The following is an 18,377-nucleotide window of genomic DNA, read 5'->3' as shown; positions in this document are numbered from 1 at the left end:
AATGGTGCTGAAAATCATTTCAAACTTGTTACATAAGGGTTTTTGGGATCGCTGAACACGAATATTGTGACCGAATTGGTCTCAGAGGTACTTGATGCTCAGGGTAAACGGTTCCTCGTCGCCTAGAGGAGTTTTCGGGAAATTTGTTATATAATCGGTACAAAAGCTCGTTACACCAAATTTTTTGGATCGTTGAACACGAATATCGTGACATAATTGGTCTCAGAGGTACCTGGTGCAACAATATCCCCGTCGCTTCCTGGGGTTTTGACAAATTCGTTAAGTAATCAGTCCAAACTCGTTACTTGGTGGTTTTTAGGGTCACAGAACAAAATTATCGTAACAGAATTGGTCTCAGAGGTACCTGGTGTAATATAGATAAAGTTTAGACTATGTAATATAATTTTAAGTACACAGTTAGTTTTATAACATCATGTTTTAAACTGACGATTAATAAATTAATTTTGACCTTGAATAATTTAATTTTTTTTCCTTCAGTACTAAAGGTGTATGCCGAATTTAGGATCAATCGGTCAACAGGGAAGCAGTAAAATTTCAATTACTAGATTTGACCACAGAAGCTAAATCAAACCGTCGAAGATAAAGAATTGATAAATATTTACGCGTGGCGCCAACGGATAGTTGGATAATAATTTCATATTTTTATGTCTAACAGGTCTACCAACTTTTATTGGGAGTTAGTTTGGAAAATTGATATTTTCCGACTTTTAGTTAGACTTATATCTAATATCAAACCTATACTCAGAAGTAAAAAAAAAATGATTTTCGTAGATATTAACATTTTTCGAAGCAACAAGTTAACGTGAATGTTAAGATTATGGTTTCACTGTTTATTGTGTGCTTTTTTTATAAAAAGAAAATTCATTATAGATTGTATTTTGTGATATTTAATCTTTTTTATAAAATATATTTTACTAAAAAAAATTATTATTTCGTTCAAGTAAAAAGGATAATTGAAAATCAACATTATTAGATTCGAAGTAAAAAAGAAAATCGAAATTTAACAACAACACAAAACCTATCAAGTGCGAATTTTCTGTGTAGGTACTTATGTCTAGGCTTTGTTCTATGATATAGGATATTTTATTAGGCGGTTCGGTATTCACACACAAGCTATTTTTCAAAGAAAATTGAATTAACATTATTTCAGTATATTTTCCGAACATGTAATTTAAAAAATCTCAAATATTATACGTTTTTTTTAGAAGATTACGATGGTATCACGATAATTTGAAATTTAGGAGTTTGGAGCTATTTTAGCTATGGTCCACTCAAAATAATGTTTTTGCGTGAACTTCAAAGGAAAAAAAAAACTAAACAAAAAGGAATATTTCGGCATCTAGTTTAAGACCCTACCTACGCGGAGTCTCAAAACTGCTGGACTTGCGTTAATTAACGCTATGTATACATAAATAACCGATTTTTGACCAATATCTTGGAGACCATCAACTTTATGAAAAAAGGTTTCAAACAAAATTGTCAGAAATTTGTTTTCCTAAAAAAAATGTAGAATCAAATAGTTTTAGTCATTTTCCCGAAAATCGGGAAAAACGACAAAATATATATATATTGAAATATTAATTAACAATTTCTTGAAACCAATTGATAAAAAAAAAATTTGTTGGAAATAAAATCTTAAAAAAAATGTAAAGTGAACAATTTCGATATCTTTAGCCGTTTTCAAAACGATCAATTTTATATGTATTTTTGGTTAACTATTCAATCATTATCCTCGAATTATGTGTAAAAAGTCTTGAATTTTTGGTTTCTCGGGGGTTGAAATGTAAGTAATTTCGCTAAGGTATTTTTTGTAGTTATCTTGAAGATGTAGTTGTCGAAAATTAGGTTTAAATGTAACAAGTTTTGTAAACACTGTTGAAATGTAAGAAATCTCGCTAAGCTTATGTTGATAGATAAGGTATTTTTTGTAGTTATCTTGAAGATGTAGTTGTCGAAAATTAAGTTTGAAATGTAACAAGTTTTGTAAACACTGCAAAGGATGCAATTGTTTAAATTCTGAGCAACCTAGTTCTGATGAGGATCTTCATGATGACCAAACTGGTGATTTTAATTCCCAAAATTGCATTGATATTTATATTCCCAAAATTGCATTAATATAATAACGGCTAAAGATAACCAAATTGTTAATTTTCTTAGGTAAAAAAATTCCAATGACTTTTGTTTGAAACTTTTTTTCATAAAGTTGATGGTTTTCGAGATATTGGCCAAAAATCGATTTTTTTTATGTATACATAGCGTTAATTAACGCAACCCCAGAACTTCTGGGATAACGCGTTAGTAAGGTCCTAAACTAGATGCCGAACGTCATTATTGCCGGACAGCTAATACCCGGCGGTTTTTAAAACACTAATAACCTTAAACAAAATACGCACGTTACTTTCCGCTTATAATAGCTGCAGTCGTAGACTTCTTTGAGCGTATTAGCTATTCTATTTCCTGTCACCGCGGTTACGGTGGAGTTTGGATGTCTGTAAAGATCGCATGGGTAAGTTATACCTGACCGTTACATTCATATATGCAACGTGCTTATATTGTTTTTATTGTTTATTGAGGAATTGCATATCTTCTTTCACAGTTTTACGAACGTATTAGCTTTTCTACTTTTATACCATGTATATATGAAATATATCAAGGTATACTAAGTTTAGTCCCAAGTTTGTAACTCTTAAAAATAATGATGCTACGAACAAAATTATGCTATGGGTGATCATGAATTCCAATTCCGGTAGTCCTTTCGTCTGTCCGCCCGTCTGTCTGTCTGTCTGTCAACACGATAATTCAAAAACGAAAAGAGATATCAAGTTGAAATTTTTAAAGTGTGCTTAGGATGTAGAAAGTGAAACTAAGTTCGTAAATGAACAATTAAAGTCAATCGGGTCTTGGTTCCGTAGAACCCATTTGGTAAACCATTAGAGATAGAACAAAAGTTTCAATGTAAAAATGTTTCTTATAAAAAAATAAAAAACTTTTGTTTGAAACATTTTTTCGTTAACATCACTATGTTTACTCGTGAGGATACAAATTAGGTAAGAGCATTATATATGTATTGTATTGTATCAAGTATACATTAATTTTATTTATGTAGGTATTTACTTATTAATATATCCACTGTTTAATTGATAAGAAAGATACTCTTATTACTTTGCGTGTAAGAGTGGCTATCTTTCTTTAACTCAATCCATTGTTTGTCTTCACTTATTTTATTTAGTGTCGTTACGGCTATCGTGGCGTTTACATGTCTCACTCGGCGTCGTGCTCATAGAGGGTGCTCCGTGACTTGATGACCATAGCTTAAGAGCGTATTCTTTGGAAAATTTTAAGTCGTAAGTGTTTTATATACTTTTGTTCAAAGCCCAATAGTTCAGGTGCTATGGGCACTATTAAATTTAAGCAATAAAGACATTGTTGAGTAAAGAGCTAAAGCGTTGAGATTGTTGACTAACTTTTATTTAAGTTGTTTTTTGATTGGTTTACTACAAAATTAGATACATACTCAACACTGTTGCCAAATGGCTTTTTTTAAGAGGAGCCTATGTCTCTCGTCCTGCCAAGAAAAAATGATGAATATCATATGCGTTGAATTCTATAAAGCAGTTTTGGTATAAGTTCTCTTTTTGTTTCGGATGTAGCAAGGTAAAAATAATAATAAATAGCATTACAAGTAAAAACAGTTTCATTCTACTGAACCCTGAACCCAGACAACATACCTTGGGAAAAAATATCCGTATATATATATATATTATGAAAAAGAGAAAAACCTTCGAATTAATTATAATAAATCAATGAGAGAGAACAACCCACATCTTAAGGAATGAAAGTAAGTATTGAAAGAAAGGATGTTAAAAACATAATTGAAAGAAAAAAAATAGGTTTTTTTTTTATCTATTTATATATTTTTTTCTATATCATTTCTATAAAAACTATGCAAGTCATTCTTTATATTTTACATATTATTGCTTTACCAAATGGACAAAATAATATTAGTCTTGAAGAAAAACATAGACGAATGAACTAACAACACACATGAGACAACAACGTAAAATGAATTTTTTTTTTATTCTTCGTATATTATTTTACAAATTTATGACTTGTATATTTAAAATATTATAATAGTGTAGGGTTGCTGCGAATGGGTTTCGTGTGTATTTACAGGTCCAACCGAACAAGGAGTGTATTGCGACGTAATTTGACCCACTGAATCCGAATTTTTAACTTGCTCGTCGATCAGAGTGGAGGGTAAATTGTTATAAACAAATTAATTGTTTATACGGCCATAGCTTCTAAACTATTGAAAATATTCAAAACAATTTTGTACCACTTATTAATTGTAAGTATTAAATTTTATCATTTTTCTGTACCACTTGTAGTTTATAAGTCGAAAACGAGCCCTTAGCGAAAGAAAACCCACGTAATTATTTATGAGAAAATTGCAAATTTGTTCTAGTTTAAGCATTCAAATATCTCTAATAAAACTTTAGTTATTGTAAACGAACCCGAAACCTACACACGCACATAATTGTTTCCCAAAAATAGTTTAGGAGCTAGGGTCATATAAACACTTAATTTGTGTATAACAATCCCCCCCCCACTCTGATCGATGAGCAAGTTGACAGTTTGGATTCCGTGAGTCAAAACACATCGAAATACACTCCTTGTTCGGTAGGAGTGTATTTCATACGAAAACCACTCAGCGCCTACACTATACAAAATGCTACAAAATCCTACCCCCCCCCATGAAGAATCTTTTCACATGAATTCGAACTAACAATATAGTCCTGTACAGTCCTGTATTTTTTGAATGTATTTCCAATGACTTGTCAGATGTTCAAGCTGTTTCGATTGATTTTTTGTCTACGGATATTTGTCGCTTTTTGAAAAAAATATCAAGGGTCGCGTCAAAACAGACTGCTCAGAGCTCGAATACACAGACTGATTCACTGATTCAGTTAAACATTTGTTTCTGACACATTAACATAATTGATTTTTGAATCATCGTAATATTTTATCAAATTTTGCTTGTCTCTTTCCCAAAAAAAAAAAAAAACATCTTGATGAAGACTCTTACGCTGACCTTTTTGAACTATACTCTTTAAATTTACACGATGCTTTCCGTGGCATTTGCTATAATTTATAAAGATGTATTTAAAAAAATATTTTCATCCCACATTACCATAACTTACAGATTTCTGTAAAATTAGTTAAAATAATTCATGGCCATCCTTTATAATATATTCAATGGATTATTACTATTTTACATTTAACAAAATTGTCAATATATTTTACCTGTGTAAAACAATTCCTACCGTTATTTCGAGTATTATGGAAAGGGGATAAGTGAGAGCAAGCCATGTGGGTGGGTATCAAGCTACTAGTATATATTATAAGAAGCTTCTTGAATTTTTGGTTTCAGTCTCTTCGTTTTTAAGTTATTGGGGCTGAAGTATGAAAGCTCATCGTTTGTTTGACACCTTCGAGCATAATTTTTCTATTCTTAAAATGTAAAAACTTAAAATTAGAACAACAGCAAAAATTTTTAACATATCGTATATTGTTATTTTTAATCAGCTTTGAAACTTTTATGGCTTAAATCAGCCCATAAAATTATAATTAGAAGTACAATAATGTAAACTATCATTTCAATCGAATTTACGGTGAAAAGCAAATCTGAACTTTGTTTCCTATTTTCGAGTTTAACATATTATAATTCAAAGTCTCACGTATTTACGTGCGAGATTAATTTTTCTTTTAGAAATGGTACAGTCACTTATGATTAACTACCGACTCGCCACGGCTTCGCACGGGTGGTAGGCTTATACTAAATTTATTACAGAATGGCTTTATATTCAAAGAAGTGTTTATTTACGATATAACAAACCTCTAAAGTACCAATATTTCTCTACAATATTTTGCATGTATATCACATCATTTTTGGTTAGCTATTTACAAGAGTCTTGCATAAAGTAGTCAAAACGAGGACTATAACTAAACATCCTATGTGTAAAAGCAAGACCAAGACTTTCGAAAATAAACAATTGACCAAGTAAATTATTGAAATACCATGTATAGACACTGTTTATTACGCAATCATGCAAGTAAAGAAAGATAGCCACTCTTACACACAAAGTCATACGAGTATCTATCTTCTTAATTCCTCAGTCTACATAGTAATAAACAAACTAACACATACACATATATGTATATACGTTACGTATAAATTAAAAATATTTACAATATCTGTATACATACTATATAATGTTTTAACCTAATTTGCGACGTCTCGAGAAACCATGACGTTTACGAAAAAATGTTTAAAACAAAAGTTGTTTATTTTTTTATAAGGAACATTTTTACAATTTTTTGTTCTATCTCTAACGGTTTACAAGATGGGTCCTACGAACCCAAGACCTTGACCTATGACGCTGATTTACGAACTCGACCCCACTTTTTACGTCCTGAGCAAACTATAAATATTTCAGCTTAATATTCTTTTCATTTTTGAGTTATCATGTTCACAGACGGACAACCGGAAATAGACTTCTTAGACGATTTTATGAACATCTATACCAAAATTTTGTTGGTAGCATCAATATTTTTAAGCGTTACAAACTTGGGACTAAAGTTAATATACCTTGATGTAAGTGCATATGTCATATAAAAAAAAATCATAATACAAATAATTATATATCATGTTGCTTTATTATGGTAATTACGCTAATTATCGACCTTTTCCGTTTTACAATATCCTTATGAAATCTATAGGGGTGTATAAAATATATACATAAGGCAACGAAATGTTAATTTTGAAAAATTGTTTCATTAACCGACGGAAAATCAAAGCTGTACTTCCAGGACGATATCATTTGAATTTTTAAAAAGATTCACCGCAAAGCGTATCAAGAAGGGTGATAAAAAAAACCACTCCTTAAAGAGGAACTTATTTAAAAAATTACAAATTTTTAGTGAAAATGAACCCCAAACAAAGGCTTGCCCCTGCCTTTGTTTAAAAAAGAAAGTTTAATTTAAGCATACTTACAGGCTTCGCCTTTCTGAAATGGCTTACTAAAACTGAGCTTGGCCGCAGACCTACTAGCTAAAAGAACATCTTTTGTGAGAAATATCTGATGACTGATCACTTACAATTACACTCCTGCCGAAGCCATGTGTCTCTGACTTTTTAGACTAGTTTAAAAGATCTTCACGACCCCTTTGTCCCGCTAATAAGATAGCAAGAAAAGAATATTCAATTAACTACACTATAAATGCTACATAGTTCGGTATAATATGTCCGACAAGGCATTCTTATTTAAATAAGAATCCTACAAAGTAATATCGTTGCTCACAGTTTCAAATGTCACATCATCAAATGTCTATGAAAATTGTCTTCCCAGAACATGACCAGTTGGCAGATCTGCTTCAAACGTACTAGCGAGCAAAATTATATAAAATAATCATAGCCCAAGACATAGACACTGAATCGGGAATAAGTAAATTTTAAAATATAGTTCGAATTAATATCTTCCAAATTGCATTGGGAAATGTTACAGTAAAGTGCATATCTGATATAGGAGCTTTTATCTGGCAAAAAAAATTCAAATCGTTATAACCTCCTTGGGGTTTTATTTGCTAACCCTTTACAAAAAATAATTTTCCCAGTAACTTTTCTCTTCGAACTAATTTTTTAGCCGATATAAAGTTATGCAGTACCACTAAGGCTTTTATACAAGTGTTAAGTAAGTACCTTTGTTTGGTTTACGAGTAGCTTTAAAAATAAAAACTCATTATATTAAATTTCAGTCAAATTAAACAATACAGTCTTGCTTTTTTTTTCTTCTATTAATTTTTATTTTACTATTATATTTTTTTACAAAAAAATATATAGCTAACTATTCACAAACTGTTGTAGTTGAGTAAGAAACAAAAGTTTTGGTCTCGTAAATACTGGGATTTCTATTTCTCAGTGAGTGAATGAGATGAAATTTTATTACTTATTATTTCCATCAGATGGAATAAAATTATTTTTAGATTTTCGTACAAAAAGAATAAGAAACTTAAAACCCTCATAAATCAATGTCATCAGAATAAGGTGGAGTCTTTTTCCGAAACTATAAAAATATACTGTTTCTGAATGCACAAGCAATTTAAACCGATATTTAGGTATTTTACTTTAATAAAAGCTCATAAATGTAGCAAACAGCAGAGAAAAATTATTATTCAAATGACTTTAGAAACTGCCAAAAGAGAAGCCACCAAAAATTTGTTTGTATCTCTTACTATCAAAACAGCAACTATGTCTGTTCTGTTTGTCGAATTAATAAGAAGTCATCTCTTTTACGGTTAGACTATGGGACACCAAAGGTATCTTTAAATGATAAATACATACTTTAAATTTTGTGAATGGCTTCCTTTTTTTCGACAAGGCTGAGTTTTCAAATCAGCATGATGACGTCATATTTGGGTTATCGTTCTGGAAAAACGCAGCAGGAAATTGTCAGACACTATGACCTCTTGATATCAATAATAATTATTAAATAGTACATATGATACTTATTGTTAAGTATTTTTGTTTTTGAATACATACATGGTTCACTTTTGCTGAATTATTTAATAATTGTTAATGTTATCAAGTGGTCATAGAGTCCGACAAAGTCCCAACTGCGTATTTTCAAAACGATAATTCAAATATGACGTCATCATGCTCATTTGAAAAGGCAGTCTTTTAGAAAAAAAAGTCATAGAGGAAAGTTTAGTAAACTCTTCAAAAATAATCCACTCACGAAGCTTCATATATTTTCATATTTTGCTAAGATTTGCGAAAAAAATTCACGAGTATTTGGTATTTATTGTGTATATGAGTCTCGAATGAACATATTATACAGTGATATTATATATAAACTATAAAAATCTGAGTAGAAAAGTTCTCAGAAATATTCATATCCAATGTATATACATTAACGAGTTAAGTTTTTATTGGCTATAACATTCAAATTGTAGCAAAATATATTTTCTACAAATTTTTTAAATTTTCAATTTCAAACGAAGTTCTCAATTACACTGTTCACATCTGGCGGAGAAGAGCTAGACCGACAAAATGTGTAACCATATTTAAAGGTTTTATTTAATTTAAAATGGTTCCCCTGTGCCCGTAGTCAGGTTAAAACTAACACTCCTTTGTATGTATTATTATACCATGAATTTATAAAATATATCATAGTATATTAAGTTTAGTCCCAAGTTTGTAACGCTTAAAAATATCGATGCTACGAACAAAATTTTGGTCTAGGTGTTCATAAAATCACCTAATTAGTCCATTTTTGATTGTCTGTCTGTCTGTCCGTCTATCCGTCTGATAACACGATAACTCAAAAACGAAAACAGATATCAAGCTGAAATTTTTACAGCGCACTAAGACTTAGGTCTTGAGGTCTTGGGTCCGTAGGACCCATTATGTAAACCGTTAGAAATAGAACAAAAGTTTAAATATAAAAAATGTTCCTTATAAAAAATAAACAACTTTTGTTTGTAACGTTTTTTCGTAAACACCACTGTTTACGCGTGAAGGCACAAATTAGGCCTAAATTGTATAATATATTTTATATGGGAATATCAGTCATGTATTTGTGACATGTATGTGTAATGTGATAGTGTAGTAAACTGTCTATACATGGTATTTCAACAATAAACCCAGTCAATTGTTTGTTGTCACTTGTTATTCCTGATCTTTGAACGAAATCTACTCTCCTGATCTCTGAAGAAAATCGATCAGTCTAGTCTTAACATAAAGTTAGAAATCCCTATTTAGTTGATTATTTGAATAAACTTTTGTGAAACTCCTTGCACCTTTTTCTCTATAAAAATGTTTATAATAAAAAGTTTATAGAGAGTTTTTTTTAACTGTTATACAGCTGCTATTAAGTACTCATTTGAACAGAAAACACATAAGATGTAAGTATACACAAAATGTTGAGTTTCATTTTACTTTTTAAAATAAAAAAGTAAATACTTTATATCAAATATAAATGGCAAAGTAAATATTGAAACTCATTATATTTCACTCATTTGTAAACGTAAATTAGTGTTGCATCGGTATTGTTCCATTTTAAAAATTCATAATTATAATTTTCTTGTAGGATTTTATTTCTGATTGAAAAATAACAGGGGAAGGTAACTCAAAACAAGTACCCCACCCGATATGAGTAAGAAGTCGTACGCTTATGTATCAAGTATAAGCGTTTTGTGCGCGAAGGCGGAAATAAAAATGAAAAAATTTGATTTTGCACATTTTCGATTTTTAAAACTGACTGAGATATGACACTTTTTACGATAAGGAACCATTTAAAACTTATACCCAATCCGTTGATTCTTCGAAAAAATTGGTGATATTTTAACGAGAAGTGGTAGCCCCAAAGGGATCATTTTTCAGAACCATGTTCACTAGTACATGGTAAGAAATGCATGGCGTTTACTACAAGGCTGGTATGGTATAGAGACAGATACATATAGTATCTATGTTGGCATAAATTATATTACATTATTGAATGGGGCTATCCACCAGCAGTATTGTGGGTATCTCCAACCAGTATGGGCCTGATGACCATATACAGTTTTAATCAGTTAAGCTCGCGGCCCTGAGTTGTTTAAAAACGTTTTAAATAAAAAATTTTTTCCATTTCTGCTAAAAATTGCAAGGTGAGTATTTCATGGCTAGCCGAAAATCGATATAGTTGTCATGTTGTTCGTATAATCGTTTAATTTTCCTGCTTAGGTACCCGTATTGCCCGGAAAAGCCTTTTGTCCGGTATAAGCTTTTTATATCTTAAGACCTTTGAATTTTTTTTTTTAGATGATAAATAACTACATGTGAAAAAATAAATGAGGATATCGGAGTGAAGATACAATGCAATTAGCAACGAAAGAAGCTTAAATTTCTCCAGTCTCTGTTACCGCAAAGAAGTATGATCTTAGAAGTGGTATCACAATGGGCTCTATTATAGCCTCAGTGTGTCCTTCCTTGACAGCCAATATAACCTAAATTATCCTAAGCGGATAGGATAAAACGGGGTAACCTTGGTCAAAATCGGTTAAATTAAAAATTATCCATGATTTTTTCTTAACTGTTTTACGTAATTTTAAAATATTATCCGTTTTAATGTCATGTGCATTCAACTTTGTCGTAGTATACGCCGTTTTTGTACCATCTAGGGATACCAATATTACTAGTATGGCAGAATACATGCGTTAAGCAATGTATCTAAGTGAGAGGTATTATTTGATGTGTTGAGCATGTAGTTGTAAGACGCCAGATACAATACGACAGATCTTCTGTTGTGTGCATGCATCTTACAACTACATGCTCAACACATAACTTAGGTGCATGCATTGCTTAACGCATGTATTCTGTCATACTAGTGATATTTAAATGCCTAGATGTATACCACTACACAGTAGAATAAATATTTATTGAGATAAGGAGTTACAAAAAAACATGACATTAAAACGGGCAATATTTCAAAATCGATCGATACAGAATTATGGAAAATAATGCTGTTCATTTTTTGCCTCTTTTTAACTTATTACTATATGATGTCGTAAGCGATTTTCAGCCAATTTTGCTCTACGAATACAAATTGAACCAAAACGCTGCCGAAATAGTCCAAGAAATGAAAAAATGATGTAGCAATGATAGTGTTAATGAACGCACTGCTTGACGTTGGTTTGCAAAATTTCGCTCCGGAAATTTTAGCCTCGAAGATTAGCCCCGAAGTGATCGGGCCTAGGGGAATCCAAGACGAGGCTTTGTCGACCCTGGTGGAGACAGCCCATCACAAACGATGCCTGGGATGTCGGAAAAACTGAGTGTCAGCTCCCATGCGGTTTTTGATGGTTTAAAACGAATTGGAAAGGTCAAAAAGCTCGAAAAGTATTTCAGTATAACTTTTTGCAACCGGGCCAAACCATCACAACAGTCCATTTTTGGGGGAATCGACAAAATGTACCAAAAATTGTGTTAGCAGCTGAACATTTCACAAGTCATTGTCCGGAAATTAAACGAATCGAGATTCGAATCGAATCGAATTCTGCCTACCCACTATACTACCCAGACCTCTCGCCAATGGACTATAGCACTTTTCAAGCACTTCGATAGCTCTCTTACGGGAAGAATCCTCGCCAATCAAGATCAGACAAAAACGACCTCATCGTTGACTTCATCGAATCCCGAGCACCCAATTTTTATGCCTTGAATTACGACTTGTCTTACGTTGGCAAAAATGTACTAATTCAAATAGCGCTTATTTCGATTAAATCGATAAAGTATTCACTGCGATATAACAGTTTAAAGTAGTTTCATAAAAACAGAATAAAGTAGTTACTGTTATTCTGTCCATAATTTAAAAAGCTACCTCCATTTTGGTCATTTTTGACTTATTTTCCTTCGTATAAGTACCACCGTAATTCAGATTCTATTAATATGATTTCAAACTGTTTTTCAGAAACATTGCAACAAATTTCGTAAGACTTCAAACATTACTTAATTTTTGTTGGTGTTGTAGATAATATGTTTCATAACTTTCATAAGGAATTTATTATTCATGAACGTGAATCCAAAAATGGATACCTTCGGAGCAACTATTTCTCGTTAAAGTATCAACACCTTGTGTTCGAAACATTGTTTCGAAGCCTTAACATGGCAGATATCTCAATTGAAAAGGTATAAAAATAGCACATAAACAAATAAAAAAAATTGCACTTACAAAGCCTGTAGGTGATTTTTAGGTAAATTTTTAGATAAAACATAATTCATGCCTTCTCTTAATAATTAACACACTGATGCATTTAACAACACATTATTCATTAGTTACTGCATTCATTAGTAACAAACAATAAACTATTGTCTAGTAGACCATCATCATAAAATTGCTAAAATAGATAATACCTATAGTAATAATAATAATACTGGGCCACTGACTGCGAATAGGTACAATACAGAATCATATATAGGGTGTCTAATAAAATTGGCTACATATGGCATTGGCTACAAATGGCTTAGACAATGCCATATGTAGCCAACGCCTCCCCGCCCCCCATTCGAAAACCGTATAACATTATATGAAAATATACTCGCAAATTAAAATATAGGCACAAGTTAGGCTTTAAATTTGAGATAAACAAGTGAAAACAGACAATTGACTGACTTAATTGTTGAAATACCATGCATAAATAGTGTTGATTACTCTACCACATTGCACATACATATACAATTTATATAATACATACTATACAATTTACACCTAATATGCGCCCTCACGGGTAAACAGTGATGTTTACAAAAAAAATGTTTCAAACAAAACATTTAAACTTTTGTTCTATCTCTAACGGTTTACAAGATGGGTCCTACTGACCCATAGGTCAAGACCCAATTGACCTATGTTGCTCATTTACGAACTCGACCTCACGTTTTACGTATTGAGTACGCTGTAAAAATTTCAGCTTGATATCTTTTTTCGTTTTTGAGTTATCGTGTCCACAGACGGACGGACGGACAGCCGGAAATGGACTAATTAGGTGATTTTATGAACACCTATACCAAAATTTTGTTGGTAGCATCAATATTTTTAAGCGTTACAAACTTTGGACTAAACTTAGTATACCTTGCATATTACATATATGCATGGTATAAAAATGTAGTTGAGAAAACAAGACTAGATTTTGTATGTATGTATATGATCATCTTGAATTCGTTCAAAAGACCATTTTTTCGGCGTCTTCTGACACATATAGTTGTATCAGTATATCCCAATTTTTCCAAAGAGACTTCGCTTTTTCCTTACCTCTTCACAGAACTTGTCTCAAATTTCGGCTAGTGCAGTCGCTAATTCAAGATCATATCTAACATATTATTTTATCAGACAAATAAAAATAGGAGATAATTTATGTAACCAATTAGTGTAAACGCCATAAAGAAGTGCTGACAGACACAGGTCGATTCAGCCCAGCCAGTAGAAAAGACGTGCCGTTTCTATTCTAAATATATTATTACAGTTTGATTTAGACTAACAGTGTTCCTTTTTATTTACGAATTAACATTTATTATATTACACACTTTTAAAATATATTTTCCAGAAATAAATTATAACAAAAATAAAAATTATTCAGCAATTTTTTGTTTTGCGGACCATTTGGCACCCTTTGTGAGTTGCGTCTGGGGCATGATACACCCTCCTTGCTTCTTCCTTGCTACGCCATTGACATATGGACAACTTTCTTATTATAAGGTTTACGAAAAATAATTTTATTATTTATAATAATCTTTCCAAAATATTAACATTCAGCTACTCACTTTTGACATTGAATGTAAAGGGAGCCAAAAATTGGGAAAGTTCTTTAGGAATATTAATGGTCGTTTATAAATGTAGACCATATTGAACAGATAATAAGGGAAACGAAATCACTCCTAAGATATGTAGGAGTGTATTTAAACAATTTTGTAAAAGAACAGTTACGTATATGGAACACAAAGGTAGATATGTTGAGGCAAATCAATTTCGACAATTAACTCAGTGAATTGTTTGTTTTCAATTGCTTTAATTTTCTTTTAAAATACTATTGATTTTTTGTGCATTTTACTGCTTAAGAAAATTTTACACTTTTCACCAGTCGCAATGTTTTATGATTCAACTTCGCGTTTTGCAGTTTAAACAATCAGATAAGACTTAAGGATAGTATCCTCCGCCTCACACGCCCTAATTCAACAAAATATAAAGAAAGGGATAAATAATTTAATGAATTTCCAATTTTTTGCAATTATTAACAAGTTATACATTGCTGGAGGATCTACTTTTTTATCTGTTTGTGATTGTAGGCACCACCCTTCACAGGTTTTCATAAAAATTTAACACAATAAAATCACTTTGATTCTTTCCTTTTTTAATTACTTAATACTTTAATACCGTATCAAAGAAGACACAACAGCATCCTTATAACTTCCCCATGTCTTTTTGTCACATACAGATAGTGTCCGACCGAAGGTCAATTTTTGGCCGAAGCCGATTATCGGCTATCGCCACAACCTTCGGCCGAAGCCGAAGCCGAGCCGAAGCCTAAGGTTTAAAAACATGATTTTAAAACTTTAATGTTAAAGTTGATCTCTAGAAGTTGATTTAGAGGTTATGATCTTGAGAAGTTGATCTAGAAGTCAATCTAAAGATGATTAAAAAATTACCTTGAAATTTATTTCAAAATAATAAGATTTAGAACAATTCGTTCAATTCCGACGTTTACTAAGAACCTTCGGCCGAAGCTTCGGCTTCGGCCTCAATTCAGGACACTACATACAGACATGGCGAAAATCATAAAAATCTTGGTATTGATCTCGCATTATAAGTTTTAGTTTTGGTCTTAGTCTTTCATAGTTGAGTCTTAATTTTAAGCTTGGTCTTGCAAAAATAATCTCAGTCTTGGTATTGGTCAATTGAAACTGTTTGTGATTTTGCATCCATCATGTTTTGAACATTTAAGTTTCGATTGAGTCTTATTGTATTATTTCATAATTTTTTGAGTATTACTTTTAATAATCATTTATCATTACAAAGTTAATAAATGATTTCCTTATATATTATTTATTAACAGATAGCCGTAAGGTATAAATATCTTAAAATTTCGGAATCCAGGGAAAGTCAATGAATCTTTATAAAAACTTTGCGACTGCATTGTTTAAAGCTTACTTAAATTAGTTAAAAACAAAAATTTATGCAATCTTGGACTGTGTGTGGGAGACAGCCCTTCTTGGGGGTGGAAATATTTATGCTGAAAATGGCATCGAAAATCGATGTAGGAATGATTTCTAAGCAAAAAGTGTCATCAAAACATATTTCGAATAGTCAATACTTTCCGAGTTATTGGCGATTGAAATTCGGAGTATTTAACGTCGAATAATAGACAAATTTGACGTTTTTTGAAAAAAAATGTACCGTACACTTTTTAAATGGAGCTATTCAGTACAAAAACTAATAAATTTACCACGGGAACTAAAATTAATGCTTGCCGCTTTAGAAATTAACTTTATTTAGGTACTGGCAACAGGCTCAAGAGTTCTAGGAGTTTCGCAAGCTCAAGGAGTACAAAAGTTCTAACAGTTTCAAAGTTACAAAAAAAAGTGTAGAAAGTAAAATATTTGGCTGAAAGAGAGCCAAAAATTTTTTCTGCAACTTTATTATTTTTCCAGTTATTTAACGATAAAGACATTTTTTTTTTGTATTTTTTGAAAAAAGTTGCAGTATTTCAAAAAAACATTTATCCGAAACTCCTAGAACTTCTTAAGCCTGTTGCCAGTACCTAAATAAAGTTAGGTGGAAAGCGGCAAGCATTAATTTTAGTTCGAGTGGTAAATTAGCTCCGTCAATTTTTATGCAAATGACTTGAAAAGATTAGTTTATTTCATTGATTTTACTGAAAATGGAAACTGACTGAAACTTTTTTACTGAAAAAAATTTACTCAGGTATAATATAGAAACACATTGCAAAATTCTCTAGAGGGTTCATTAATTATAGAAGTTCTATAAAAGTCTTTTTCCTACGTAAGTAAGTTTTGATCTTGCAGAGTTAGTTGTTGGTCTCGGAGAGTTGGGCCTTAGTGTTGATCTTAATTCATATAGATATGATTTTGGTATGGGTCTTGTCAAAGTGGTAATACATTGGTCTTGATCTTGAGCTTGAAAAATAAGCAACACGAACTCATTACTAATAATTTTAAACGAAAAAAAATTTCTTCGATGACAGGAATTTAAAAACAAGACAAGCCGTGAGTGCAGGGTAGGGTCTGGTGTGACCCTTGACGTCCACACGAATAACTTTGCATAATAAATAGTTAAAACATATGAAAAATCAACCGATTCAAACGACTAGACCGAATGTTATGAACATTTTTTTTGGATCATATTGCCGTTAATTCACATCGATCGACACGTCAACGAAGTCGATATGATTTTTTGTTTGCGCGATATTAATCAGGAAAATGACTAGACCGAAGGATGTTATAAAATTCTTTTCGGATCATATTTCCGTTAATACACTTCAATCGACACCTCAACGAAATCGATATCTTTTTTTTTCGAAAGATATCGATCAGGAAAAAACATCCTGAGCAAAAGTCGAAATAGACGTAGTTATTATTTTACAATTTAACACGAAAAAATTTCTTCTATGACAGGTATATTTAAAAAGAAAATAAAAACGAAATATGAGAAAATGAAAGAACAATTTAAAGAGCGAATTATAACATTTTTTATATTTAAGGATGTTCCAGCATGGTATTTGCAGTTTCTATGTTAAAGCAATGGTACAATTTTTTTTCGACAGAATTTAACGAAAAATTAAATTTAAGAATTTAATAATGCTTACTATTAATTCCCAAAGTTTCAGAAATTTTGACCGTTTAAAATGGGAAATAATTATGCCAACGTCCCAATTTCGATCAATTTACGTCAAAATTAATATCTCGAAAGTGAAAATTAATTTCTAAATTTTTTTTTTAGAATTGTATTGTATAAACATATTTTTCTACTTTTTCTTCAATATATAATAATATCATAAAAAATAGTTGGAGAGACCGGACATTTTACATGCTTTAAATGGGACATGACCCTCAAAATCGCGAACTTTGTCTTTAAATATCTCGCGATCTAAACGGTCAAAAATTATGAAATTTTAGGAATTCATAAATAAAGCTATTATAAACCCGAGAAAAAAAATTCGGCCAAATCTGTCGAAAAGTGATTTCATGCTGGTACTACCTTAAACAAAAAAAAATTAGTCACTTCTTTCTATAATATATGAAGAGGCACAATTCATAAGATAATGTATAAAAAATACGCCATGTTCAGTCACATGACAGTGTTTTTGGTCAAACGTTTAACAATTTATACATCAACCATAGAAAACACAATTTGGTTTAGAATCGCAATAGAGAAGTTTTATGATTTTAAAGACATTGAAGGGCCAATTTTAAATTCAAATCAGTTCTTTTTCTGATTATAAAATTAAAGGATTATTTTTGAGAAAATAAAAATTATGGGACCCTTTTAAATTGTGTGTCATTTTATTCACAATTTTAAATTGTTCAGGGATCAGAGATTGATCAGCCGATTTCTAGGTTTTTGAGGTTCATTGAATGCTGAACCATTGATATTTTTTATCAGCCAGTAACCTTAGAGGACTAACGACAATAATAAAAAAATCGGGTCAAGTTTGGGAGGATGTTTTGGTAATCGAACTTTGGAAAACGTTTTAAGTATCAAGCCAAGCTTGGATACGAAGACTGGCTTGGATAAGCATCGAATACA

Source organism: Chrysoperla carnea, chromosome 5, assembly GCF_905475395.1.
Source record: "Chrysoperla carnea chromosome 5, inChrCarn1.1, whole genome shotgun sequence".
Taxonomy (NCBI): domain Eukaryota; kingdom Metazoa; phylum Arthropoda; class Insecta; order Neuroptera; family Chrysopidae; genus Chrysoperla; species Chrysoperla carnea.
The sequence above is the reverse complement of the archived record's forward strand: the minus strand, read 5'-3'. Positions refer to the sequence as shown.